At 38.7% G+C, this 13321-nt stretch overlaps 1 long non-coding RNA gene across 33 annotated transcripts in view; it reads right to left on the bottom strand.

Moving 5' to 3' along the window:
* Positions 1-13321, bottom strand: part of LOC119876491 — a 309631-nt gene that overhangs the window by 126960 nt on the left and 169350 nt on the right. Inside the window, exon 12 of one of the 33 annotated variants that reach the window (XR_005363282.1) lies at positions 1683-1830. The exons of the other annotated variants lie outside the window; for them this stretch is intronic. This is a non-coding gene — a long non-coding RNA (uncharacterized LOC119876491). The remainder of the gene's footprint in view (positions 1-1682; positions 1831-13321) is intronic. 33 annotated transcript variants of the gene reach the window in all.

Below are 13321 nucleotides of genomic sequence, written 5' to 3' on the forward strand. Positions count from 1 at the left end.
ATGAAAACATGATCTTGGGGGAGGAGAAGCCTCTTCTCATTTTTTTATAAAAGGGTGCTTCATGACCCCAGCTCTGGTGTCACCAGTAAAATGAAATATTTGGGGACAGGTATAAGATGAACACATGAAAAAGCAAAGAGCAAAGAGTTCAGATTAAACAAGCTACCTAAACTATTATAAAACAGCATAGGTAAAAAGAATAAGCTTATCATTTCTAAATTACTTCAGTCCTATAAAAAAGGAAGTTTTAAAATGGGCATTTAAAAGGGCTAATTCCAATGCATGCATGTGGAAGCCAGATATATTACTTCTTGTGCATCTGTCATTAATTTTATAATTGAAGTTTATGAATATCCCATTTGAAAAACAAATGGTTTATATCAATGGAAATGATTTAGTTTTTATCTTTATCAAAGTTAATACATGTTAATAATTCTTTTTCAGAGTAATAGCTGTTTGCACATTATAAGCACATGTCTCAGGTTTTCCTTATAAGGATATCCGATGGAATTTTTTTTTCTCCTTGGCCCTCTTATAGGCAGCATATTTCCGTTCATACAAGAAGAAAGTAGTCATTTGAAGTCTATGAAGAAATGTCTGTTTGACTCACAGATGTCTATGCTGGAGTAAGCAGGAAGTCTTAACAGTTCCTTCCCAACACAAAGGCCCACTCATGATAAAAGAAAAGACCAAACAGCTTGGAAATAAATAAGGCAATTTCTATTCCAATGAACATCTGTCCTAAGCCAGCCAGGAAGGTGGAACCAAGAAAATCCCTAGTACCCCAACTTTAAGTAGGTTTTTTTCTTTTACCCCCTTCCTATTCTTTCAGCAACCATCTTCAACATTATTGGAAAATCAGCCAAAATATTGTTTTATTTATTCCACCACCAATATTTTAATCTGGAATGCTTAACAGTCAGCTTCTAGTGATAAGGAAGCAGGTATGCTTTGAAAGAAATGAATTCTGTGAGTTGGAGATGAATCTAAAACTCAGTTTAATCTTATACAATACCATATGTCATTTATATATCAATAAAGCTGGAAGAAAAAAATAAAGTCCAGATTAGTCACTGGTATTTATTTAGCATCACCATACGCTACTCACTGTCTAGCACTGTGAATACAGAGGTATGCATGGTGGGCATCCCTTTTCAGTAAAGACAGCTAATAAATGTGTAATCAGAGAGAAGCAGGTTAATTTTAGAAGGTGATTTTAAAAATAGGGTGATATGACCGGTAGGAGAGAGGAGGCTAATTTAGAGTGAGTGTATGTGTAGGTAATGTGTGAACAGAGGCAAGAATGCCGAAGAAGAGCCACCCTCTGTAGATCTAGGGCACAGTGTTCCAGAAAGAAAAAATGGCAAGTTATAAGGACAAGAGGTGGAAACAAGCTTGGTCTTGCCCAAATGGCTGGAGTATAGTGAACATGGGAAAAGTGAAAGGAGATGATTCAATAAAGTCAAGTGTACATTATAAGCCAGCCTTCCCACCATGAAGGAAAAGGACAACTTTGTCCCCGAATATAGTCAATGATATGCCAAGCCACTAGCTGAGTGAACAAAATAATTACTCTGGGGATGGTATAAATTTAATTTTTGTCACCTATAAAGAATGTAAGCCTATAATGGTAAACTTTGAAGTAAATGTTCCAGAAAGAGTCTTCATAATAAAGTACAGACCAGATCAGTCTCCATCAGCAAGTACTGTCTTCCTTTTTGTGGGTAAGGGCTGCCCAGAAAGTAGCTCCTTCTACATCTTTTTACAGATAGCAAATGCCCATTCATCCATCACCTTCTTTGCACCCTGGAATCTGGGTGTTCTATATCACTAGAATGATAAGAAAAAACAAGATCTGGCCTTGAAGGATTGTTCTGGAAGTCTGCCAGACCACTAGATCATTTCCCAGTGTTCTGCAGAATGATCACATTGTTTCCAGGTACAGCCAACATGGGTTATTATTGGAGAACCAGTACACTCTAGATGAATTAACGAATTGTGACACCATATTTCACATTACTGTCTTTTGCTAACCTTTTTGTAGCCTCTGAAAAATTGATATGAGCTAAAATCTGGTATTCCCCTCCTCTGTATTAGGCCAGGCTCTAGTCCACTCCAAGTGGCAACTGCCAGAAGGAAGAAGTACCAGATGACCAAAGAGTAAAGAGGGAGATTTTCACCAAGGAAATATCTACAGTTTTGGAAGAACATATATATTCATATATAAACATAGGTAAAAGCAGGGAACATATGCAACATAGTCAAGTTCAATAGTGTACAACTAGTTCAATAGTATACTTCAAAGACATATCTATATATAATTTACATAGAAACATATGTAGAAATTATGTGTACTATAAATGATGTATTTATGTATTATATATATCTCTTCCCACAAAATAAAATGTGCAATAAGAGGGCCTTGAAAATGTTTTCTTCCAGAATCAGTGTATAAAATTCTAGCTTTCTTTATCCAACTAGTAAAGTGATGGTTTTCTCCATCCTCTAATTTTACACTTCATTGTGTCTATAAATTGAATTTCCATTCTTTTTTTTAAAAGATTTTATTTATTTATTCATAAATAATAATAATAATGAAAGGGGGAGAGAGAGAATGAGCCACAGGCAGAGGGAGAAGCAGACTCCATGCAGGGAGCCCAACATGGGACTCGATCCCGGGTCTCCAGGATCACGCCATGGGCTTAAGGCTGTGCTAAACCGCTGAGCCACCTGGGCTACCCTCATTTCCATTCTTAAACAAAATATAAAACTCTCTTCAACTTGTCTGCTGCTTTTTCTGTTCTCTTGTTTGTTTGCATCTGTGTTGTTCATTTTAGGCAAACAGCACTTACAGAGCAGTAACCATATCTGTTTAACACAAATGTGTTAATGAATACCTTCAGACATTAGTTTAATTATTTTTACACTCATGACTATTTTTGTATTCTGAAAAATAGGCCAAAATACTATTGTGACATTTGATTTATCCAAGATAGAGAAACCAAGCTGATTACCTTTGGGACAGAGTTTAATGTTTATATATCATAATAATTATTTACCCTTTCTTTCATTGATTATTATTTAGGAATGGAGTAAAGCCAGAAAATAAATTTCCCCTAGATTGGCAATTTGTAGACACAAACCTGTAAGAATCTAAATTTTATGATATTCCAATTTACTTTTGACATTGGATTTGCTCTTTTTTCCCAAAAAGGGAGCAATAAAATAATAGGCTCTAACCCAGTTTCTATGATTTAACTATTGCTTTAGATCTTGCATTAATTTATGAGCCTCTATTGTTTTAAGAATTAGCATCTTTAAAGATATTTTTGGTAGAGTAAGTGATACATCACTTGGGTAAAGAAGTATTTAATGAGTTACAAGACAGAAATTAGTACAACCTGGATACCAGCCATTGCAAAGACCAAACCCACTGGCTGACAGTCTTCAAGACTGCCAACTTTTGATTGGCCAACTACCTACCTAGATATTACTTCTGGAATAGCTAACTTGCTATTGAAGGCCTCTAACTAACAACTCATGTGTTTCTTGACTTAATTAAGTTCATAGATACTTGGTCTCTCATTATCTTTTAAATAGACAAATTTCTCAGTTATCAGGTTTCCTTGTAGAATTAATCTTTTTAATGCCCTAAAACAAAGTACTCTTTAAAAAAAAAAAAAAAAAGATTATTTATTTATTTATTTTTGAGAGAGAGAGAGAGAGAGGCAGAGACACAGGCAGAGGGAGAAGCAGGCTGCATGTAGGGAGCCCGATACGGGACTCAACCCCAGGACTCCAGCCAGGATCATGCTCTGGGCCAAAGGCAGGTGCTAAACCGCTGAGCCACCCAGGCGTCCCCAAAGTACTCTTAATACTTTTAATAAACAGCACATCAAAACCATTTTACAGAATAGAAGCCTCTTTAGACCTTTGTTCTGGAAAAATAATATACGAATAATAGTAATTAATCTGAATAGAGAAAAGTTTAAAAAAAAAAAACAGCACTGTCCATGAGAACTACCATGCAATAGTGTGTATGAGGAAATATCACCTCTATATATTACTATTTCAGCTAACTCACATCTGTAAATCCAGAGAGCTAGTTGCCATATGTCTTTCTAACTGAAAAAAGCAAAAGACAACTGGATGCCATATGCTTTTTACAAAGAAATTGTAAACAGGTTACTCAGTATGGGCCACATATATAGGATCTACACATGAACGCCCTAGGAATGGATTTGGCCCAAAGTCTCTTTAAGCTAAAAAGCTTCAGGCATCATAATATTCCCACATGTCCACTGTATAATGAAACAGATGACAGCTTTTATCCTGAAGATTGTTTGGTACTAAGAATGAGATTGGGCAATGGGCAGCTCAGGCAACTATCCAAAGGAGTTCTTGTGGCTTATATATGTGTATATATATATAAAAGATGTATACTAATGTTCCTTGAAAACCATAAATAATGTACTAAAGAACTCTAGAAATATAATGTATCACTCTCCACCTCACAACACATGCAAACACACACTTCCACAGGAATACACATATGGCCAAAGAAGTCAAGAAATCTTTTACCAAGGTTAAAGTCTTTGTTATAAACAACAAAGTGAGAGCTCCTTTATTGAGATGATTTCTCTTTCTTCTACTATGGCTGAGGCTTACAAAATAGAGATTAATGGCACCTAATGTTTTGAGGAGCAAGCTCTGAGTGAGGGGTCAGAATAAGAAAGAGAAAATGGAAAGAGACCACTTTCAGCCTGTTCTGTCTTCAATAGTGGGAGAGAAAGGTAAAGAGAATTGAGGTTTCTACTTTGTCTATTTTAGCCCCATTGAATAGAAAACTTAAGAAAGATTTAGGAAAAGTTCCAGATAAGAATAAATAGCACCCATTTGCTTGGAGGAGTCTGTGTCTTCTTGTCTTCCTGAGAACTTCAGACAGCCATTGAAAAGGATCTGGGGACATGTGGTTATTAGTGTTGCAATTTATGCATCCATCCCTCTGCACTCCATCATCCATTCACCCAGTGTAAACTGAGGTCCTGCTGGAGGTAGGGTAGTGTATTAAGAAAAGGGAAAGATGGTTTGGAAAAGAATTTTGCCACCAAATATAGAAGTAAGTATAAAGAATTACCAATTCTAACACAAAAGTAATAACGAAAAATGCCAAAAAGAAAGCTACAAATAAGATACTAAATATTTAAGAAAGAGCGATGCTTCCAATTTGAGAATGATAATGATTAAAGATGATCTTATGGAGAAGACAGTACTTGAACAAACCTTGAAGCAAACGAAGATGGTTTTAAGAACATACACACACAGGGATCCCTGGGTGGCGCAGCGGTTTAGCGCCTGCCTTTGGCCCAGGGCGCGATCCTGGAGATCCGGGATCGAATCCCACGTCAGGCTCCCGGTGCATGGAGCCTGCTTCTCTCTCTGCCTGTGTCTCTGCCCTCTCTCTCTCACTGTGTGCCTATCATAAATAAATAAAATTTAAAAAAAAAAAAAAAAGAACATACACACACAGAATACACCACCAGACTAATCAGTAGAACTAGGCAACTTCTGTGTAAAAAAGTTCCATTGGTATGGCCCTAATGTTACAACTGCCAGAAGAGTCTGCACTGACATGACCAGTTGTTTCAAAGTGGACAATATCACCTATGACCTTCCACACAGAGAATGGCATCTTATTAAGAATCTAAGTCTAATTTATGGAGCAATACTGTGCTCAGGGACTCTAGAAGAAAAATGAAGCAGTGTTGGAATTTGTTTCTAAACCTTTGTTGGGGAAAAAATGTCAACTTTATACACTTTAACCACTAAAATGTTTTCAAGGTCAAGCTGAGCCCATAAACCTCAAATAAGAATTTGAAAGGAGGGGTTTCCTAACTTGAGCAAAGGAGCAAAGGAAGCATGGAAGCATGGAGTGTATCATTGCAACAACTGCTCCTTCTGTCTGCTCTAACTTCATTATAGTCAGTGGACAGGGGGAGATTGTGTAATTGTGTATATAAATCCTGGGTGAGGATGAGACAGGTCAGGGGAAGCAAGAGGCAAGGGTGGCCCGTTTTCCTCATCTGCTCAACATAAGCCCGTAAGGAAACATGCTGACTCTTTTAATAATATCAATGAAAGACAAACATCAGGGGAACAGGCACTGAGGCTATGAGGTCCAGCTGGTCCCTCCAACAGGGAGATTCTCCCCCATTGCCAACCTTGCAGAACCTAGACATGTGTTTATTAAGGGAAGGGTTTTTTATGTGTGATTGTAGCAGTAGCATGAGTAAGAAACCTCCAAGGGAAAGGTGAATTTCAGGGGTCAAGGCTCTCTTCCAATGTGAAGACTTCCCCCCAGGGATAATTTTAGAGAATCTAGGTTTGGCTTTATTAAGGAAGAAAAAGAGTTTCCTTAAAAATGAAATAGATTAATGTCTGAAAACATGGGAAAGAGTAAAAGGATATTTCTTTCTCGTCCTTGCTTGGACATACATTATTCAAGGCTTTCTTTGTTCCAAGTAAATGAAAACAACTCAAACTACCTTAAGCATAAACAGGGAGTTTATTGGCTCAGTAAAACAAAAGTCTAAGGATATTCTGGCCTCAGCCACGACTGAATTCAGGTGCTTAATTTTTCATGAAGCTGCCTCTCTATGTCTTGACTCAGCCTTCCTCTATGCTGGCTTCACTCTCTGACAGGATCCCCCAATATACCGGCATGATGGAAGCCAAAAGCTCCAGGTCATTTTTCTATTCTCTCAACAACCCTCTACAGAGTTTCTCTTTTTCCAACTCTTTCTAAGTACTGAGTCTCCTTCACTCCGATTGGGTTACATGCCTGTCCCTGAACTGGTGTGGCTAGAATGTCATTTCCTGGATGGCAAACCCTAGAGCATGGAGTCAGTTCCATCCAAGTGATATGGTCTCACAGAGGAAGAAGGGCAGCTTCCCATGAAATATCAGACTGGGGATGCCTGGGTGGCTCAGCTCCTGAGCGTCTGCCTTCAGCTCAGGATGTGATTCCGGAGTTCCGGGATTGAGTCCCACATCGGGCTCCTGCATGAGCCTGATTCTCCTCCCTCTGCCTATGTCTCTGCCTCTCTCTGTGTCTCTCATGAATAAATAAATCAAATATTAAAAAAAAAAAAAGAAAGAAAGAAAGAAAAATCAGACTGTTTTTACCAGAAACAAAGTGAATGGGCACCATCCAGGTAAATCCCCTCTCTGTTTTAAAGCAGAATAACTGGGCCTGTGCAAGAACACTGATTCATTTTTGAAGAGGCAGTTCTGTGTTTTGAAGTAGCAACTGTGTAGGCCCTGCATGCCTGATGAAGCCCACAGATAGCAGCTCCATTTCCTTCATGATAAACAGTTCTTGATCCTTCTCCAATACCCACTGGTCATCCTGAAGTTGACTATAGTCATCGACGCTCCATCAACCTCATCCTCAAAGACCCAGAATAGGGACACCATTTGCAATCAGTCAAAACTTGAGAATGCTTAGCCTCAGCCCTTCTGCTGGCTTAATGCTATGTGCCTGGAAAGTTAAACAACTGTTAAATTCTTCAGCTTTCTCCACCACTCCCCTCCCCCCAAAAAAGAAAAAAAAGATTGAAAGTCCAAGATTGTTCAAAAAGACGTTCTATTGAAATGAAAAACATTTCAAATATACTGTCATCACTCTTATAAGCCTTCTCACCTGGGCCAAGTAACAATGTATGCCAGATGAGTAAAAAAGAAAAATGCCAATTTTATTGATTTTACCACCTCATACTCTTTTCAGGTCTGTGAAAAATGTTTAAGGAGTAATTTTTTTTTTTATAATTCTCTACAAGTCTGCTCTACATCAAAGATTATTTTGGGGGGAGGGTGTTGCCCAGATACAGAACAGAATACTTAAGCTGAGATAGTCTGATTGATCTTCACTATTCCTTGGTATAATAAAGTATTTGGAGATGTAATAATAAAAGACTCCAAATTCCCAGCTTGGTGCGCAAGGTATGAAATAGTCAAGCCAGCATCTTGTTGGTCTCTTGATATATACAGTTGAAGTAAGAAGCAAGTAAGAAGTCAGTCCCTTCTTCATTCCTCTTTTTATCTGTAGTGTCCAATTTGACCCAATTGCTATCCTCAACCTGAATCTAGCCAGATAACTATTACTAAGGTGTTGTATCACTTGTGAGCATTGTCTCAGATGGATAAGCAAAAAATAATGTGTGACTGGGGCAGAATAAAAAGGAGCAGTGTGATATAAACCCTGTCTACCTGCTTATAATCCCTCAGCCTTCAAAATGGATAGAACTAAGAATATGGACAATAGCCATGAACGAAAAGGGCAAAAAAAGGCTCATCCTTTCACTCCCAGAAAGACTTTCTGGGTATCTTCCTTTGTACAAAGAAAAAGGAATGATCTTGCTTAATCCTATAACATTGGTGAGGTACCCTAAAAATCCTTTAGTGTAGTTTTAAAATTATATATCATGGATCCCCTAGATACCATGTGGGGAAGAAATTATTTTCATATCTGGACATAAAATTTGTGCTTATCCTATCATTTCCTGCCTCCCCGGTCCTCTCCTCCCAGACAATATTATGCCAGATAGGACTTGGAATCCAAGCCTCGGAAAACAATGCAAAAAGTTTCCACAGTCCTGAAAAGTCTAATGATCTGTGAGCTAGAACACAGAAAGAGTCATGGTCACATGAATCTAGTTTTTGTGCCCTCACTTTGAGCCTCATTGCCAGTCTGGCTCTTTGTTTAGGTGACCTTTGGCCCCTGGAGTCAATGTTTGTCTTCTAAATGGTATTTCAACACTAACATCTGGTGATGTCCCCCAGCTTGACATTTGTGAAGCAGATGCTTCCAGTGGCCTGGAGTGTGCCTTCTGGGTCAGTGTTTTCAATAATGCCCTCTGGCATTGATCTCTGTGGTACCTCACCCCAGGTAAGAAAAGAAATGCCACTGGGAAATGGCTGAGATAGAACACTTCAGAGCATCTGGAGGCAATCTTGGAATATAAAACCCCAGAAGTTCTTGTATAAAGAAATACCTAGAGGTAGGGAGTAGAGGAAAATATCTAATCCTTGGTATTTTTTTGAAGTTGTACTTTAAATAATCTAGCAGTTCAAGCATGGCAAATCTATACTTCATTTTAAATAATTTCTTTACATGCTTCTTTCTCTCCGTTCAGAGTTGCCTCTCTTGAAACTTCTAATTAGTACAGAATAGAATCTGTTGCTGAGAAAAGCAAGCCCTCTCTCCCCTCCCATCTCTTCTCACCCTCCATGCACACAGATGAGCATATACTTCATAACTTAATAAGTAGCTCCTCTCAATTGGGCCTAGAGAAAACCTCAAGGAATCTTGTGAACTAGAGTAGAAATTCAGATAGCCTACATGAGGACAGTGGTATCTTTTAAACTTAAGGATCTCCCCCCCAATATTCCTAAAAAGTTTCAAAAGTAGTAAGCAGGGTCAATGAGAATTATTTGTTTCAACCTGATGAAGATTTTTGACCTCTTAACATTATGTCTCAAAATCCCCTTGTCGTAGGCAGTGACATGCATACAACCACCTATAGAGGAGCAGATAGCTTTTCAGCCTACTCAAGGTTTAGTACAGGCAAGGTATTCATGAGGGTCTTTGTAATATTTACCATATTGCTGTTTGGCTTCTCTTTCCAAAGAGCTTAGAATCTACCATCCTCTCATTCATTCATCTTCATGAAAGCTCTGCTGTTCAAGTGGTCAACAAGGGCAGGGCAGTGAGCACTCCACAAATCAATTTGAAGGGGGGTGGTAGGCAGAGTTCTAAGATGACCCCCAATGACTCACACCCTTGTATAAGGGTGTCCCTCTTTGAGTGCATATGGAATTTGTGATTTGCTTCTAATCGAAAGAACATGGCAAAGGTGATAAGATAATACTTCCATGATTATATTATATTATATTGCAAGGACAAAGGGACTCTCATAGGTATAATTAAGCTCTCAGATCAGTTGACTTAGAGTTAATAAAAGATCATCTGAAGTAAACCTAATCAGGTGAGCCCTTTATTTTTTTTTAAATTAATTTTTTTAAGATTTTATTTATTTATTCATGAAAGACACAGAGAGAGAAAGGCAGAGATGTAGGCAGAGGGAGAAGCAGGCTCCAGGCAGGGAGCCCAATGTGGGACTCAATCCTGAGACTGAGGATCACGCCCTGAGCCAGGGGCAGGCGCTCAACTGCTGAGCCACCCAGATATCCCAGGTGAGCCCTTTAAAAGAGGGTCTAGAGTCAGAGAACCCAAGTGAGAGAGATCCTCTCTCTGACTTGGTAGAAATTAGCTGCCATGTTGTGAGATGACTTGCAAGAGGGCCACATAGCAAGGAACATGAGGGCAGCCTCTAGAAGCTGAGAATGGTCCCTGGCCAACAACTAGCAAGAAACAGGGATGTCAACTATACAGATACAAGGAAATGAATATAGATGCAAATAAACCGAATGAGCTTAGAAGCAAGTTCTTCCCCAGTCAAGTCTCCAGATAAGAACACACAGCCTGGTTTACATCTTAATTTGAGCTTTGTGAGGCCCTGCACAGAAAATCCAGCTAAGCCATGCCCAGACTACTGATCTGCAGGAACCATGGGATAATAAATGGGTGTTATTTGAAGCTGCTGAAGTTTGTGGTAACTTGTTACACAGCAGTAGAAAACTTCTACAAAGACAGATGACAACTCAAATAGCTCAGATCCCACATATCACTTCTCCTATTCACTGAATACCTTGTGAGGCTTGGATATATAGTTCTTCCCTTGAGAATCAGCAGTTGATGGGATAGCAGAGAATATAACTCTGCCTCAAAACATGGATGGATGGATGAATGGTTAAATAGCTACACACAGATATATGCACACATATAACAAGTACTTACTGTATACCAGAATCTCTAATGAGTGCTTTAAATATTTTATTTAAATATTTAACTCTAGCTAAAGGGTTAGAGTTAAAATGGTGTAGGTACTTTTAATGCTAGAAACGGACTCAACCTGATGGACAGAAAGAAAGAAAGAAAGAAAGAAAGAAAGAAAGAAAGAAAAGAAAAAAAAACTAATAAAGCAAGAAGAAGATATATGGATTCACCCCTCATAAGGTCGTAGGTCAAGATGTATGTCCCAGTTCCTATAGCTCTCCAAGAAGGATATGAATGTTATAAAAAGCAGTGAAGACAAGCTAGATGGTACAATCAATCTATTCAGATGAGTCTAATGGCAGTTTTAATCAAGAGTTCATCAAATCATGATGTAAGTAATATTAACATTTTTTCTATTTGCTGCCTTTGAATTGACAGTGGGCAGATCTGTATTTATACATGGGTATGAAATACACATAGAGGAATGGCAACATTTTAAAACTATCAGTTACAACCTATTAAACGGTCATGAGTCAATAATTAGAAAAGTGTGAAAGCTGCTACTGATGTGGAGCCATTGTTGTATGAGCTATAAATTTTAGCATTTTAGAGGAAATTTTTCAAACAGTGATAGATGTAACTTACAAAAAAAAAAAAAAAAAAAAAAGATGAAGTACAGTACTGAGGATAACACTAAATGCCAAACAGCTGACCTCCAAATCTCAGTGGCTAATAGAAGTTATTTCACGCTCACATAAGATTTAATTGGCAGGGCAAAGGATGAGGTTATGCTCCACACAATCCTTCAGAGACCCAGATGGGCAAGGGTCTACCATCTTTGACCCATGGTTTCTGAAGTTGCTCTGAACATCATGAACATGGGGGAAGAATAAGGGTGAGTATCCTGGAAGTAGAGTATCTAAGCTCAACCCTAATTCCATTGGCCAGAATTTAAGCAAATGAACCTTTTTCCTAGCTTTAGAGGAAGCAAGGATAAATACTTAAACTCATTCTACTTCCATCCTCTGATCTCTTGCAAGTGCTTCCCTTTGGAGGAACCCAAGCACAACTCTGAGGGCAAGTAATCCACCGATTATATCCATAAAAGCCATCTTCCCATGCATAGGCCAGGTTAGAGAATGGCAGTAAGTGAACTTAGAGGGACCAGCACAACAAGACACTATATAAACACAAAGAACTAGTAAAAGTCAATCTTATGAGTGAAAACACCTAATTCCTATAGAGAGTGTTCACTAAATCAGCTAATAATTGGAGATGCTGTTGAAGAAAACCTAGGTCATTGGTAAGAGTTGACTCTGAGTTGGGATTTTGAATGTGGAAAGCATGCTAGCCCAGAAGTCAGAAAAAAAAATGACTCAGGTCCTATTCTACCTCATACTCATACCATCTCCGAGATCTCAGGCAAATCACTCAGTTTGGCCATGGTTTTATATCTGTAAAAATTTATAATAATCACGTTTCCTAGTTCTAATCATAGACTTGATCTGAGAAGATCCAATGAGAGCACATACTTAAAAGCACTCTGTAAGTTAGAAACATGGGTCACAAATAATACTGGTTTTTGGTATGTGGTAATTGTTGCCATTATTCGAATTATCGTTCTAATTTATGAAAAACGAGTGATCCCAATTAAACTTTCCTAGTGACTTTTGAACTGAATATGAGCCAGAAACATCAATTATCTTCAATGTAAAATTCACCTCTCCTGTGAATCTTTTGAATGACTTCCCACCTGGGATATTTCCTTTTGCCCTGGAACTGCCATTTAAGCCTACAGATCCCCATAAGCCAAAGAAACCCACAAACTAAAGAAAGCTACCCACAACAGGGACCTCCCTCACAGGTTTACCAGGAGATTTGGGGGTTGGGAAATAAAACCTCAAAACCCACCCCATTCCTTCCCAGTCTATGGGAGAAGACTGGAGATGAGAAAGGAGTTTAGAAAGGGTCAAGTTTGTGGGGATTTCAGTGTTCATGGTGAGGTGGTTCCCTTCTCTCCACCCTGATCCCAAAGGGAACTGAAGCAGTACCTGAGGATCAACGGAACACTGAGGATGCCTACAGTTAAGTGAAGGATGCCTACAGTAAGTGAAGACTGTACTCTGTTCCTTGGTTGTGCTTCTTCTTCCACTGCAGATTTGCTGACCTGCCTCATCCCTGACTGAGGTAGGAGTGTGGCAGGGTAGGTGCAAGGAGAGAATGAGAACTTGAGAGAAAATACAGGACAGAAAAGGGACTGCAGTGGAATAGCCTCCATTGCCACCATTTGGCAGATGATCTATATGTATAATGCATCTTGACTCTCTCCAAGGCAGGGAGCCTGTTAAACCACTGAAATCTCAATTTTATATTTTCATTCAAATCAATGTGAGGAAGTTTCACCTCTCTATAAACCCATTAAAG

Source organism: Canis lupus, chromosome 8 (genome assembly GCF_011100685.1).
Source record: "Canis lupus familiaris isolate Mischka breed German Shepherd chromosome 8, alternate assembly UU_Cfam_GSD_1.0, whole genome shotgun sequence".
NCBI lineage: Eukaryota > Metazoa > Chordata > Mammalia > Carnivora > Canidae > Canis > Canis lupus.